This window comes from Rhinoraja longicauda, chromosome 19 (assembly GCF_053455715.1).
Source record: "Rhinoraja longicauda isolate Sanriku21f chromosome 19, sRhiLon1.1, whole genome shotgun sequence".
NCBI classification, from domain to species: Eukaryota; Metazoa; Chordata; class Chondrichthyes; order Rajiformes; family Arhynchobatidae; genus Rhinoraja; species Rhinoraja longicauda.
The window spans coordinates 17,410,562-17,427,153 of NC_135971.1; the positions used below are offsets into that span (position 1 = coordinate 17,410,562).

General features: G+C 49.1%; 1 protein-coding gene across 1 annotated transcript in view; it reads right to left on the reverse strand.

The window, feature by feature from the left end:
• The window catches only part of LOC144602868 (pre-mRNA-splicing factor ATP-dependent RNA helicase DHX16-like), a 783,352-nt gene that overhangs the window by 499,939 nt on the left and 266,821 nt on the right, over positions 1 to 16,592 (reverse strand). The window lies entirely within an intron of this gene.

Here is a 16,592-nt window from a genome sequence, read left to right on the forward strand (position 1 = left end):
CGGGTGCTGCACTGTAAGGAGTTTGTACGTTCTCCCCGTGACTGCGTGGGTTTTCTCCGAGATCTTCGGTTTCCTCCCACACTCCAAAGACGTACAGGTATGTAGGTTAATTGGCTGGGTAAATGTAAAAATTGTCCCTAGTGGGTGTAGGATAGTGTTAATGTACGGGGATCGCTGGGCGGCACGGACTTGGAGGGCCGAAAAGGCCTGTTTTCCGGCTGTATATATATGATATGATATGATATGATAACGCCACGCGGTGCGACCACAGACCAGCTGTAACTTTGAGAATTAACTTTGGCAATTGCAGAAACAGCGGGAATCTGATTTAATAAGTGACTTCTGTCACCTGTTACCACACCTGCGGCCCAAACCACATGCACGACTTAAATGGGGAATAAAGGTAGACATGGCCCCAAATACTCAGCAGGTCAGGCAGCATCTGCAAGGTGAAACAGACATTACATTTCGGATCTAATACCAATGATGAATGGTGTTCAACCTGAGCCATTAACTCCGTTTCGCTCTCTACAGAAGCTAACCGATCTGCTGGGTATTTCTTGGATCTTATGTCTTTCTGATTTTCTGCATCTGCTTTTTAAAAAAGTTTTTCCAGTTCAATGTTTGATTGGATTGTGAGTCTGACTATAAATTGCCAAGAAAATAAATCAGACAGAAAACGCTGGCAGCATTCGACAGGTCGAGCAGAAAGTAGTATGTGGATAGGGAAGGCTTAATATTTCTGAGGTACTGTGGAGCAGCAGGTAGAGCCGCTGCCTCACGGGGCCAGAGACCAGCGTTCAACCCTTACGATAATTTGGAGTCCACGCCGAGAAAAACGGTCACGGTAGATGTCGTTGGGGGAGGTTCAAATGAACCTCTGCCTCACCTGAAAGGACTGGCTGCGTCCATGAGTGGAGTCCGGGGAGGACGTATAGGGACGGGTGTTGCATCTGCTGGACACCTATCTGTCGGTGAGACCAAGTGCAGACCGGGCGACCGTTTCGCTGAAAACATATACGCCCAGTGCGTCTTCACCTACGCGATCTCCCGATTGCCAAACATTTTAATTCCCATTCCCAGACTGACCTTTCTGTCCTGGGCCACCTCCGTTGTCAGAGTGAGGCCCAGTGCAAATTGGAGGAAGAGCATTTCATATTTCACTTGGGCAGCTTCCAACCCAGCTATCAATACTGATCTTTCTACTGTCAAGTAAGCCTTGCAATTCACCTCTCTCTCTCCCCGCCCACACCATGGGCATCCTGCTAGTTTACCTGTTGATGTCCCTTAATTATCATCCATTCCACATTCAACAATGGACCATTGTGGCTCAACTTTTCCTTCGTCATCAGTGCGCGCTCTGATTGTTGTCTTCATTTTCATACCTCATGGTGACCACGAGACATTGACCACAAACGCACTGACTCCAACATCTCCCCAGACTGTGCCTCGTCCAGCCCAGACTCCTGTAATGATGACATCCCCTTCTCTCACTCCCTCCGTCTCCGCCGCATCAGTGCTCAAGATGAGGTCTTCTACTCCAGGCCCTCTTTCATCAGGAGACGGGGCTTCAACTTCACTGCAATTGATGGTGCCCTCACCTGTATCTGCACCACTTCCTGCACATCAGATCTCACCTCCCTCCCCTCCAGAGAGAATAATGGCAGAGATCCCTGGTCTTCACCTTTCACCCCATCATCCCATCCCCAGGCGCTTTCCCCTACAACCCACTAGGGGGCGCTCCACCCTCTCCCTGCACCTCGACCCTCAGCACCATTCAGGACACAAACAGCCCTTTCATGGGAGGCAGAGATTCACTTGCATCTCCTCTATCCTCGTCTATGGCATTCGGTTCTCTCGCAGTGGCCTCTTCTACATCTAAACGCCTCTAGTTCCTCAGCAGACCGAGGAAGTTTGGCATGTCTCAAAATTCCAAGAGTTGCAAGACCGCTGTATCAGAGAGAATGAATTGGTGTTGATCGGACGGGGACTGTATAGGTCTTACTGAGGGCGTGTAAACGGGAACAGGGAGTGAAATCTGAAAAAATCATTCAAGGGAGAAAAATAACGCTGATTGTTGGGAAGGGAACTACAAATAACCTGTTGGTTTTGTTGACGGCCACATCGATCTAGAACAGTCCCTTCAGCCCACATCAGACTGTGCAATGCCTCTACCGTATGTGCCTCTGCCACCACTGCAGCAGCGCATTCCAGGCACCCACCACCCTGTGTAATAAAACATGCCCCGCACATCTCCTTGAACCTTGCCCCTCCTGTGCTTAAATCTATGTCGTCTCGTCTTTGACTTTTCCACGCTGGGAAAATAGCCGTGAATCATTCCAACCCGAGAGCAACCCGGCGGGGGGCAGCCGAGAACGAAGGGGGGCCCGGCGCGGGGACGCCTGCTGCCTCGTGCGACGGGGCCTGGTTCGCCGCTGCGGGGAAATACAGACTGTTCCATGAACTTCTCGCAACTTTGTCGGCGCCAGAAACGTGGCCACTCTTTCTGCACCGCCCGGGTGAGGTCCGTATTTTACCGGATTGCATGCAAAAGCAAAGCATTTCACCGTTCCTCGGTACCTGTGACAATAGAGTATAATTGAATCATTGAGTTGAATTCAAGTTTGCACATGGGACTGTTAAATAAAATGATAGTGTGTAGGAAGGAACTGCTGATGCTGGTTTAAACCGAAGACAGACACAAAATGCTGGAGTAACTCAGCGTGACAGGCAGCATCTCTGGAGAGAAGGAATGGGTGACATTTCGGATCGAGACCCTTCTTCATTACAGAAAAATAACTGCAGATGCTGGTACTAATCGAAGGTATCACAAAATGAGTTATTCCAGCATTTTGTGATCCCTTCTTTATTACAGTGTTTGCAGGAGAAGTAATGTTATTGTGCAGCCTAATATAATGAAACGTGGCGACTCTCTCTGTACCGGCCAGGTGAGGTCTGTATTTTACCGGATTGCATGCAAAAGCAAAGCATTTCACCGTCCTGAGGTACATGTGACAATAGAGTATAATTGAATAATTGAGTTGAATTCAAGTTTGCACATGAGACTGTTAAATACAATAACAGTGTTTGGTGTAGAAGTAATGTTATTGTGCAGCCTAATATAATGAACAATTCACGATGGGAAACACTGATGTATTGAGTTTAAGGGAATGAAATTTACCGCAGCTGATTGCAAATGACATCCACTTTGTGGTCAGGGCTGTGATTGACGGAGCTGAGCTCCGGCTCCCCTCAGCCGTGCCCGACCCCTTTCATTGACCGCGGGTTCAGCAGCAGTCGCGGCGGCGGTTCCACAGCTCCGGGTCCCCCCGGGTCCTAAAGCCCGCCGCCACTTTGTTGTCCAGCCTCACTTACCCCCTCTGTCCCAAATACTCAGCAGGTCAGGCGGCATCTGCAAAGTGAAACAGACCTGACATTTCAGATCTAATACTGATGATGAATGGTGTTTCCATTTGGATTTTCAGCATCTGCGTGTTTTTTCCGTTTTTCCAGTTGATTGGGTGATTGGAATGTAAGTCTGACCATAAACAGCCAACAAAAAAACAGAAAACGTTGTCGGCATTCAGCAGGTTGGGCAGTATACAGTGTCTGGAAAGGGAAGGGTTAATATTTCTGAGGTGCTGTGGAGCTGCAGGCAGAGCCTTTGCCTCATAGGGCCAGAGACCAGAGTTCAAACATGACCTCTGTTGCAGTCTGTTCGGAGTTTGCACGTTTTCCCTGTGACCACGTGGGATTCCTGCAGGTTAGAAGGATGAGAGGGGATCTTATCGAAACGTATAAGATTATTAAGGGGTTCGACACGTTAGAGGCAGGAAACATGTTCCCAATGTTGGGGGAGTCCAGAACAAGGGGCCACAGGTTAAGAATAAGGGGTAGGCCATTTAGAAGTGAGATGAGGAAAAACTTTTTCAGTCAGAAAGTTGTGAATCTGTGGAATTCTCTGCCTCAGAAGTCAGTGGAGGCCAATTCTCTGAATGCATTCAAGAGAGAGCTAGATAGAGCTCTTAAGCATAGCGGAGTCAGGGGGTACGGGGAGAAGGCAGGAACGGGGTACTGATTGAGAATGAGCAGCCATGATCACATTGAATGGCGGTGCTGGCTCGAAGGGCCGAATGGCCTTCCCCAGCACCTATTTTCTATTGTCTATTGCTCTGGGTTTCTCCCACCTCCAAAAGACATGCGGGTTTGTTGGTTAATTGCCCTTAGTGTGCAGGGAGTGTTGCGACATTTAGCACAGTGACATCTGCTCATAATGTGCATTGGAAAAGTGGTCTGTGGCTCAGATTGAACCACGACAAGACTACTGCAATGTTCTTTCTGTATTCTGTGCCAAATCATGCCGTGGAACTTGTGGATGTGTTTATTGAAAATATAATTACGTACAAAATGGTAAAGCTACAGAACGCGGGTGAGCGCGGAAATAAAACCAGGGGGAATGTAAATGTGGGAAGAGAGAAATAAACAGCAAGTGAAATCAGAGCTGTCGATCCGTTCATACTGCGTCCGTCAACGGAACAGAAATACTTTTGTGAAAATATAAAGAGTGAAACAATCGCCCTTCCCTTTTATTTATTTATTTATTATCAAAAAATATTTTATTCAAGAAATAAGTATATACAAAAGATGTTCCTTCCAAAACTCCATCCGACATTCTCAGAGGCTATACACACATTCAATGCAGATATTCAATACACCACTTACACAAAATTACCCCCTACCCTTGCCACTCATGTGGCTCAATGGCGTGGAATCCCTTCCCTTATTTGGAGAGGCGTCTCCACCACACCCTGCCCCCCCCCCCGTGTCCAGCAGCAGAAGGACCCTAGTCTGTGGCCCTCCCCCACAGAGCCTTGGTGTTGGCTGCACCAAGCTTCAATGCGTCCCTCAGCATGTACTCCTGCAGTCTGCAGTGGGCCCGCTGGGAGGTCAACAAAGCTCGGGCAGACCAAAGAGCGTCTTTCACCCAGTTGATGACCTTCCAACAGCACTCGATGTCAGTCTCTGAATGCGTCCCTGTGAACAGTCCGTAGATCACAGAGTCCTCTGTGACGGAGCTGCTCAGAATAAATCGTGACAGGGACCCCTGCAAACCTCTCCAGACTCTCTTGGAAAATCCACACTCTGTGAAGAGGTGTGCGACCGTCTCCTCTCCATAGCAGCCGTCCCGAGGGCAGTGTGCGCTGGTATTGAGGTTCTGACGGTGCAGGAAGGATCTGAGTGGGAGGGCTCCCCTCACCGCCAGCCAAGCCAGATCTTGGTGCTTGTTGGTGAGTTCTGGTGATGAGACATTTTGCCAGACAAGCTGGGCAGTCTGCTCTTGGAACCGCGCCACAGGATCCGTGGAGTCATTTCCCTGCAGTGCCTGCAGGACGTTCCGTGCTGACCACTGTCCGATGGACTTGTGGTCAAACGTGTTGGTCTGGAAGAACCTTACCACGAATCACATGTTGCGGCAATGGTCCAGCTGACTGTCACATTGCGTGGCATCTGCGCCAGGCCCATCCTTCGCAACACTGGGGACAGGTAGAACGTCAGCAGGCAGTGGTACTTGGTGCCCACATGCCTTGGCTCTATGCTCCGCCTGATGCAGCCACACACGAAGGCATCCATCAGGGTGAATGCGACGTTGGGCAAGCTTTTACCCCCATTGTCTGCCAACTTGTGCATTATAGCCCGTCGCACCCGGTCCATCCTCGACCCCCAGATGAAGTGGCGTATGACTGGGGGAGGGGGGGGGGGGGGGGTCACATAACATGTGACAATAGAGTATAATTGAATCATTGAGTTGAATTCAAGTTTGCACATGGGACTGTTAAATAAAATGATAGTGTGTAGGAAGGAACTGCTGATGCTGGTTTAAACCGAAGACAGACACAAAATGCTGGAGTAACTCAGCGTGACAGGCAGCATCTCTGGAGATATTCAATACACCACTTACACAAAATTACCCCCTACCCTTGCCACTCATGTGGCTCAATGGCGTGGAATCCCTTCCGTTATTTGGAGAGGCGTCTCCACCACTCCCTGCCCCCCCCCCCCGTGTCCAGCAGCAGAAGGACCGTAGTCTGTGGCCCTCCCCCACAGAGCCTTGGTGTTGGCTGCACCAAGCTTCAATGCGTCCCACAGCACGTACTCCTGCAGTCTGCAGTGGGCCCGCTGGGAGGTCAACAAAGCTCGGGCAGACCAAAGAGCGTCTTTCACCCAGTTGATGACCTTCCAACAGCACTCGATGTCAGTCTCTGAATGCGTCCCTGGGAACAGTCCGTAGATCACAGAGTCCTCTGTGACGGAGCTGCTCGGAATAAATCGTGACAGGGACCCCTGCAAACCTCTCCAGACTCTCTTGGAAAATCCACACTCTGTGAAGAGGTGTGCGACCGTCTCCTCTCCATAGCAGCCGTCCCGAGGGCAGTGTGCGCTGGTATTGAGGTTCTGACGGTGCAGGAAGGATCTGAGTGGGAGGGCTCCCCTCACCGCCAGCCAAGCCAGATCTTGGTGCTTGTTGGTGAGTTCTGGTGATGAGACATTTTGCCAGACAAGCTGGGCAGTCTGCTCTTGGAACCGCGCCACAGGATCCGTGGAGTCATTTCCCTGCAGTGCCTGCAGGACGTTCCGTGCTGACCACTGTCCGATGGACTTGTGGTCAAACGTGTTGGTCTGGAAGAACCTTACCACGAATCACATGTTGCGGCAATGGTCCAGCTGACTGTCACATTGCGTGGCATCTGCGCCAGGCCCATCCTTCGCAACACTGGGGACAGGTAGAACGTCAGCAGGCAGTGATACTTGGTGCCCACATGCCTTGGCTCTACGCTCCGCCTGATGCAGCCACACACGAAGGCGTCCATCAGGGTGAATGCGACGTTGGGCAAGCTTTTACCCCCATTGTCTGCCAACTTGTGCATAATAGCCCGTCGCACCCGGTCCATCCTCGACCCCCAGATGAAGTGGCGTATGACTGGGGGAGGGGGGGGGGGGGTCACATAACATGTGACAATAGAGTATAATTGAATCATTGAGTTGAATTCAAGTTTGCACATGAGACTGTTAAATAAAATAACAGTGTTTGCTGTAGAAGTAATGTTATTGTGCAGCCTAATGTAATGAACAATTCACGATGAGAAACACTGATGTGTTGAGTTTAAGGGAATGAAATTTACCCGCAGCTGATTGCAAATGACATCCACTTTGTGGTCAGGGCTGTGATTGACGGGGCTGAGCTCCGCCTCCCCCCAGCCGTTGCCCCGCCCCTTTCATTGGCCGCAGGTTCAGCAGCAGCCGCGCCGGCGGCTCCACAGCTCCGCCCCCCCCGGGTCCTAAACCCGCCGCAAGTTGTTGTCCAGCCTCACTAAACAGCAAGTGAAATCAGAGCTGTCGGATCCGTTCATTTCAACGCGTTAACCGCGTCCGTCAAAGCAATAGAAATACTTTTGTGTAATTCTGTGTCTTGTTGCTTTTATTTTCGTCTGGCTTTATGGTAATTCGCATATTACTGTACCTTAATTGGTACACGTGACAATAAAAGACCTTTGAAACCTCTATCTAAAACTTACTAAAGCTTACTTGGAGAATTTAACGCTTTTAAACGAGCTCTTGTTCAGACCTTATCCATTTTTCTGATTATTGTGTAATGAGGATCTGTGATGCCATCTGCCAGCCTGATTCTCTCCTCACTTACACCTCAATTATCCCCTCTAACATCTTCAGACTTTAAACTCAAAGCTTGTCACCGACTGATTGCTGAAGATAGACACTAAAGCTGGAGTAACTCAGCGGGACGGGCAGCATCTCTGGAGAGAAGGAATGGGTGACGTTTCGGGTCGAGACCCTTCTTCAGACTCAATCTTCGGTTTAAACCAGCATCTGCAGTTCCTTCCAACGCACGGGTCGATTCTGACCGTTTGAAAAGGGATCTTGACCTGAAACGTCACCCATTCCTTCTCTCCAGAGATGCTGTTTGTCCCGCTGAGTTACTCCAGCATTTTGTGTCTGTCTTCGGTTTAAACCAGCATCTGCAGTTCATTCCTACACATACCGACTGATTACAGTTCACTTCAGCTTTGATGGCAACCGGTATTATGGAAGCAAGACCCCATGGCGCTGATGGCGGCGGCAACCCGAGACCCGCTGTTGCCGCGGCTCCTCATCCCCCTCCTCCACCCTCTCCCCCTCATTCCCCTCCCTCTCTGCCGGGCCTGCAGCGGCGGCCCCGACCCCGCCCGGCAGCGGGTCCACAAGGAGCGGCTGCGGCTACGGAGAGAGGCGGCCATGGAGGCCCGGAGTGGAGGAGAGAGAAATGAAGGGGTGAGGGAGAGGAGGTGAGAAAAATGGAGGGGTGAGGGTGAGAGGAAGTGGAGGGTTGAGGGGAAGGAGCGGGATGAGGGAGAGGTGGAGAGGAAGTGGGGAGAGGAGAGGGAGGAGGAGGAGGAGGGGTGAAAGTGAGGAATAAGGGGAGGAGGAGGATAGTGAAGGAGTGGAAGAGGGGGGGAGGAGGAGGTGCAGGGAATGGGAGAGGTTGAGAGGGAGAGGAGGATGAAAGGGAGTGGGTGAGAGGGAGAGGAGGGTGAGAGGGAGAGGGTGAGAGGGAGAGGAGGAGGGGTGAAGGAGAGGAAGAGGAATGGTGAGGGGGAGGAGGAGCAGGAGGAGGAGGGGTGATTCGGAGGTATCCTCTTTGTTCAGGAAACGGGGCTTCAACTCCACGTTGTTGTCCAGGCTCACTTAACCCCTCTGGCAGCTTGTTCCAGACACCCACGACCTTCTGTGTGAAAATGTTGTTCCTCAGGTTCCGATTAAATCTTGCACCTCTCACCACAAACCTGTGTCCTCTAGTTCTCGATTCTACTGCTCCGGGTAACAGACTGTGCATTCACCCTGTCTATTCGCCGATTGATCTTAAGCACTTCAGCCTCCTGCGCTCCAATTAATAAATCCTTCCCTGCCCAACCTCTCCCTTTCGCTCTGACCCTCAAATCCTGGCACCATCTTCGTGAATCCACTCTGCAGTTGTTTCCAGCATTTTATCCTGCCTTACACTGTCCCAAGCGCTACTCTCCGCTTCCGTCTATATTCAGGACAGTTTAATGTGTAACTGACCCCTCCCTGTGGTAGAGAGCGGGGGAACCCTCCATAGTTTCCGCGGGTGGATTTGTCTCCTTCCTTTAAAATGGTCGTAACGACGGTGACCCTCGGGTGCTCTGGCCGGCGCTCCCCTTCCCAGAGGAAGGCAGACATTGATGGTGAAACTCACCAGCGCCTTCAGTGCACCTGCACAACCTTTGGCCGTCTGAGGAGAAGACTGTTTGAAGATCAGGACACAATTCGCAAGTCCTCAATCATTTTCTCACACACCTTCTGTCTTTTCATCTCTGGCCTTTGTCCAACCGTCTGACTATCAACTCCCTCTCCCCCCTCAACTGTATCAACCTATTGCCAGCCAGGCTTTGTCCTTCCCCCTTCCTCCCATCGTTATTCCATCTCGCACCCCCTACAATCAGTCTGAAGAAGGGTCCTGACCCGAAAAATCAGCTGTCCATGTTCTCCAGATGTGCTGCTTGACTCACAGACTTACTCCAGCACTTTGTACTTTTTTTGTAACCCTGCATCTGCAGTTCCTTGTTTCTGCATCTTCACGTTGAACATTTGCGTCAGATTTACATTCATTCCTCTAGACGGCGGCGTGCGCAGTGGACATGCGTTTTGAACCAGGAAGTGGCAGAGTTAAAAATGGCTTCGAAAGACAGGTTCGAGAGTTTAACCGAGGAGGTAGTTTGTCCCATCTGCCTGGATTTCTTCACCGATCCGGTGTCACTGGAGTGTGGGCACTACTTCTGCCGCTCCTGTATCACACAGAGTTGGGACAGGGAGGGGAGAAACTCCTGCCCGGAATGTAGAGAGGTGTTTACAGACCGCACCCTCAGGGTGAGTCGGGCCTTGGCGAGACTGGCTGAGAAAGCTCGAACACTGAGCCTGAATCGGACAGAGATGGAAAGTAAACTTCACTGCGAGGAACATCAGGAAGAACTGAAGCTGTTTTGTGAAACTGACAAGAAGCTGATCTGTGTGGTTTGTGCAGGTGGGCGGGAACACAGAGATCACCGCTTCATTCTGATAGATGAAGCTGTTGAAAACTACAAGGTAAAAGCAAACCGATTGTGCGAATCATTGTTTAATTCCGTCTTTATTGTCTAACACTTTTATTCTCCGATTTTCAAACACAATCGCAGGGTCAGGTTAAAGCTTCCATCCAGTCTCTCACAAAAGATAAATCAGGGATCCAGCAAATGGAGCAGCAACAGAAAGAGAAGATTTCTGGAGTTCTGGTAAGGCTTTTAAGTTTCGATTTCCTGATCTTGTGCTGGTTTGATCCCTGTGACGCGTGTAATAACAGGTCAGCGCAGTGACACAAGTAGTGCTGCTGTCTCCCAGTTCTGGTGACCGGGTTCGATCCTGACCTCGGGTGCTGCATAGAAAATAGGTGCAGGAGTAGGCCATTCGGCCCTTCGAGCCAGCACCGTCATTCAATATGATCATGGCCTACCCTTTATTCTTAAACTATAACCCCTGGTTCTGGACTCCCCCAACATCGGGAACATTTTTCCTGCATCTAGCCTCTCCAATCCCTAAAGAATTTTACATGTTTCTATAGGATCCTATCTCATCTTTCTAAATTCCAGTGAATACGAGCCCAGTCGACCCATTCAGAATCAGTCTGAAGAGGGTCTCGACCCAAAACGTCACCCATTCCCTCCCTCCTAGATGCTGCCTGACCTGCTGAGTTACTCCAACATTTGTGATACATTCTTTCATCATATGTCAGTCCTGCCATCCCGGTAATTAACCTGATGAACCTACACTGCACTCACACAATAGCAAGAATGTCCTTCCTTAAATTAGGAGATTAAAACAGCACACAATTTTCCAGGTGTGGTCTCAACAGGACCCTGCACAACTGCAGTAGGACCTCCTTGCTCCTAAACTCCAATCCTCTCACAATGAAGGCCAACATGCCATTAGTTTTCTTCACTGCCTGCTGTACGTGCATGCTTACTTTCATTGACTAGTGTACAAGGACACCCAGGTCTCATTGCACCTCCACTTTTACTAATCTGACACCATTCAGATAATAATCTGCCTTCTTGTTCTTGCCACCAAAGTGGATAACGTCATATTTATTCACATTTTACTGCATCTGCCATGCATCTGCCCACTCACCCAACCTGTCCAACTCACCCTGCAGCCTCACAACATCCTCCTCGCAGCTCACACTGCCGCCCAGCTTTGTGGCATCCGCAAACTTGGAGATGTTACATTTAATTCCCTCGTCTAAATCGTTAATATATATTATAAATAACTGCGGTCCCAGCAATGAGCCTTGCGGCACCCCACTAGGGGGTGGTGGACGGATAAATGGGAATTAATGGGCACTTGAAAAGGAATAGGCAGCTGGGAATTGCATTAGGGGTAGAGGATTGATGGGTTATCAGATTACCCTCACAACACTTCAGAAGCATTTAGACAAACTATTGAATTGCCAAAGCAAATAAAAAATGCACAGGACAAATGTCACCGTCAACCTCTGAGGGAAACACAATCAGTGACATCACATATTGATCTTCACCTTTCATTTGACAGGAACAGTCACACAACCTTCAGTCCAAGATCGCATCCCAGTTTGCTGAACTGCACCAGATTCTCACTGAGAAAGAGCAGCGCGTACAGGCAGATATCCGGGAGGAAGAGAAGAGGATTCTGAATAGAATGAAGAAAAATCTTGGAGAGATCGAAGAGAATTTAAAATCTATTCAGGAGGAACTCTCTAAGTTGCAGCAGCAGATGGATCAAAAGGACAGTGTGGTGTTTCTGAAGGTGAGGGGTTACACCACAGTCTGGCGAAGTGAAAGTGCAGTCACAAAATGGAGGGGGATATTTCAGAAATACATGCTGCATTTACCAGTAATTCAGAACTGGGTAAATGTTTCATCTGTTCCAGCTGTTGTTCCCAAACTAATTGGCCTCCCGCATAATCTATGGGATCTCAGGACTGCCTGGCCTGAATGTAGAGAGGTGTTTGTATTCTGTGGAGTTGAGAACTACGACGGGTGATCCTATATCTGATCCCAAGGGTCACGAATGGACAGAGGAGAGTAAATCTCTGGGATTCTCCAACCAAGAGACTCTGAGAGGTTTAACCTGTTAGACGTATTTATACCAGAGGAAGATACATTTTTGAAAATTCGGGGAACTGAAATCAAAGGGAATGGGACAAGGCGGAGGAGTTCGTTCCTGGGCTAGATCAGCCATGACCACATTGTGGGGATTAACATTGAAATCTAGAATGTGGCGCACACAGCAGATTGAACATCTATATCCGGTTCCCATCAGCAGTGGGCGGTCACCTTGGGGGAATTTGCTCTGTTTGTTTTACCCACCTTTGTTCACCACAGAATGACATCCCATTCTACATAATAGACAGGCCATTCGGCACATCCTATCCAGTCAGGATTTCTGCTCCACTCAACATCCCTCCCATCTACTCACCACACCCGGTAACAATACCCTGAATTCCAGGAGCGCTCGCGTGTTTATCCCGCTTGCCCTTAAATGTATCTCTGCTGTTGGCTTCAGTCCCTCCAATGCTAGTGAGGTCCATGTTCTCATGACTGCATTCCTTTCGGTATTTGTTGATGACCACGTTACATTTCAGCTTTGATTTTTGCTCTCCCATGGATTAGAGATATTATTTCATCCTCACCCATTTAAATCCACCGATAAATTAAATCCTATCTCATCATTCCTGACATTTTCTCCAGATAAAATCCCACGACCTGCCCAGTCTTTGCATTGAGCTCCATCCTCTCAGATATGGCGTCATTCTCATGAACATTCCTTGTGCTTTTCCCCATCGTTCTATGTCTCGACGGTAATGTCCACTTTCTATCTGCATGGCAGCGGAGATAAGAGTTGGGAAATGGGAATTATCAGAGGGTTGTAGAAATGTGGAGAAATTCCCGCTGTCGGGATGAGGACGGTCCATCTCAGTCAATTGAGATTTGTGTTTTATTTCTTTCAGGAGGAAGCTGGTCACAAGCAAAGGTAGGACATGCTCTTGACGGAAACATTGTAAGTTTTCGTGGAACTGTTCAAAACATTTCTAATGCTCAGTTGATAACCGGCTGTTAAATATTCGCAGGGTTCGTGATGAAGCCAAACCACTGTCGGTGGTAGAGGAGGCCTTGCCGATTGAAAAGTTTCATTGCCCTGTTTCATTCAACACAACATTTAAAGAAACATCTGATGACTTCAAGCAAGGTAAAGCTTATACCTTTTCCATTGTTCTTGTTTCTGACATCTTGAAGTAAGATGTGTACGAAAGAACTGCAGTTGCAGGTTTAAATGGAAAGTAGACTCAAAATGCTGGAGTGACACAGCGGGACAGGCAGCATCTCAGTCGAGAAGGAATGGGTGATGTTTCGGGTCTGGACCCTTCTTCAGTCTGAAGAAGGGTCTCGACCTGAAACGTCACCCATTCCTTCTCTCCAGAGCTGCTCCCTGTCCCGCTGAGTTGCTCCAGCATTTTGTGTCTACATTTGATTGGTCTATCTTTAAGTTATACAAAGATGCAAGGATTAATTTTATTTTGAACTGAAGGGAAATTGAAGATTTGATCTCCCACCAAGCTCATCTGCTGGGAAGCATCACAGAGTCAGAGAGCTTTGTAGCACAGCAACTGGCCCTTTGACTCGACTCGACCATGCCAACCACGTTGCCCAACCAAGCTAGCTCCACTTGACTGAGTCTGGCTCGTATCCTTCCAAGTCTTTCTTATCCACGTATCTACCCAATTCTCTGTGAACTGTTGTAATTGTACCTGCCTCGCCCACTTCCTCTGTCAGATCGTTCCACATCTACACTACCCACTGACAGAAAAACCTGCTCCTCAGGTCCTTTTTATTGTTTCCACTCTCACCTTAAACTGATGCACTCGAGGTTTAGACTCTCCGACCTTGGGTAAAGTATTGCGGCTAATCACCTTGTCTGTGCATCTTATACACATCTATAATGTCACTCTGACAGGCTCCCAAGAAAAAATGTCCCAGTCTGAATAGTCTGTTTCAAGAATGAGTAGATTAACCTATGATGAGCGTTTGTCGGCATTGGCCCTGTACTCGCTGTTGCTCAGAGGAATGAGGGGGGATCTCATTGAAAAATACAAAATAGTGAAAGGTTTGGATAGAATGGACGTGGAGAGGATGTTTCCATTAGTGAGTGAGTCTAGGACTAGATATTTATTTACAAAAATGCTGGAGTAACTCAGCAGGTCAGGCAGCATCTCAGGAGAGAAGGAAAGGGTGACGTATAGGGTAGGACAAAGGAAGGATGTAGGTGGAGACAGGAAGACAGAGGGAGAACTGGGAAGGGGGAGGGGAAGAGAGGGACAGAGGAACTATCTGAAGACAATAGACAATAGGTGCAGGAGGAGGCCATTCGGCCCTTCGAGCCAGCACCGCCATTCAATGTGATCATGGCTGATCATTCTCAATCAGTACCCCGTTTCTGCCTTCTCCCCATACCCCCTGACTCCGCTATCCTTAAGAGCTCTATCCAGCTCTCTCTTGAATGCATTCAGAGAATTGGCCTCCAGTGCCTTCTGAGGCAGAGAATTCCACAGATTCACAACTCTCTGACTGAAAAAGTTTTTCCTCATCTCAGTTCTAAATGGCTTATTCTTAAACTGTGTTCTGGACTCCCCCAACATTGGGAACATGTTTCCTGCCTCTAACGTGTCCAACCCCTTAATAATCTTATACGTTTCGATAATATCTCCTCTCATCCTTCTAAATTCGAGTGTATACAAGCCTAGTCGCTCCAGTCTTTCAACATATGAAAGTCCCGCCATTCCGGGAATTAACGTAGTAAACCTACGCCGCACCCCTCAATAGCAAGAATATCCTTCCTCAAATTTGGAGACCAAAGCTGCACACAGTATTCCAGGTGCGGTCTCACTACGGCCCTGTACAACTGCAGAAGGACCTCTTTGCTCCTATACTCAACTCCTCTTGTTATGAAGGCCAACATTCCATTGGCTTTCTTCACTGCCTGCTGTACCTGCATGCTTCCTTTCAGTGACTGATGCACTAGGACACCCAGATCTCGTTGTACGTCCCCTGTTCCTAACTTGACACCATTCAGATAATACTCTGCCTTCCTATTCTTACAACCAAAGTGGATAACCTCACACTTATCCACATTAAACTGCATCTGCCATGCATCCGCCCACTCACACAACCTGTCCAAGTCACCCTGCAACCTCATAGCATCTTCCTCACAGTTCACACTACCACCCAGCTTTGTATCATCTGCAAATTTGCTAATGGTACTTTTAATCCCTTCATCCAAGTCATTAATGTATATTGTAAATAGCTGCGGTCCCAGCACCGAGCCTTGCGGTACTCCACTAGTTACTGCCTGCCATTCTGAAAGGGACGCATTTATCCCCACTCTTTGCTATCTGTCTGTCAACCAATTTTCTATCCATGTCAGTACCCTGCCTCCAATACCATGTGCTCTAATTTTGTCCACTTATCTCCTATGTGGAACCTTGTCAAAGGCTTTCTGAAAGTCAAGGTACACCACATCCACCGGCTCTCCCCTGTCAATTTTCCTGGTTACATCCTCAAAGAATTCCAGAAGATTAGTCAAGCATGATTTCCCCTTTGTAAATCCATGCTGACTCGGAACAACCCTGTTACTATTATCCAAATGCTCTGCAATTTCGTCTTTTATAATTGACTCCAGCATCTTCCCCACCACTGATGTCAGACTAACTGGTCTATAATTTCCCGTTTTCTCTCTCCCTCCTTTCTTAAAAAGTGGGACAACATTAGCTACCCTCCAATGCACAGGAACTGATCCTGAATCTATAGAACATTGGAAAATGATCACCAATGCATCCACAATTTCTGGAGCCACCTCCTTAAATACCCTGGGATGCAGACCATCAGGCCCTGGGGATTTATCAGCCTTCAGTCCCATCAGTCTACCCAAACCATTTCCTGCCTAATGTGGATTTCCTTCAGTTCCTCCGTCACCCTAGGACAGACATGTCCAAAGTCCGGCCCAGGGGCCAATCGCGGCCCGAGGTCAGATTTTATACGGCCCGCAGCTTCCGTCTTAAAAATGATTATTTATGGCCCGCCAGCACTGTCTAACAGAATGAAGGTAGGGGGAGGGGGAGGGGGAGAAGAGAGGGCGACTACACCTCCCGGCGGTCAGCGCTGCCCGACTCACCCCCCCCCCCTCCCGAGCGGGAGAGGCGACGGCGACTACACCTTCCCGGGGAGCGTATTAGTTAAAGGTCCGGGGGTGGGGGGAGCGTATTAGTTACAGGTCCGGGGGGGAGCGTATTAGTTAAAGGTCCGGGGGGGGGGGGGGGGGGGAGCGTATTAATTAAAGGTCCGGGGGGGGGGGAGCCTATTAATTAAAGGTCCGGGGGGGGGGGGGGGGGGGGGGGAGCGTATTAATTAAAGGTCCGGGGGGGGGGGGGGGGGGGGGGAGCTTATTAGTTAAAGGTC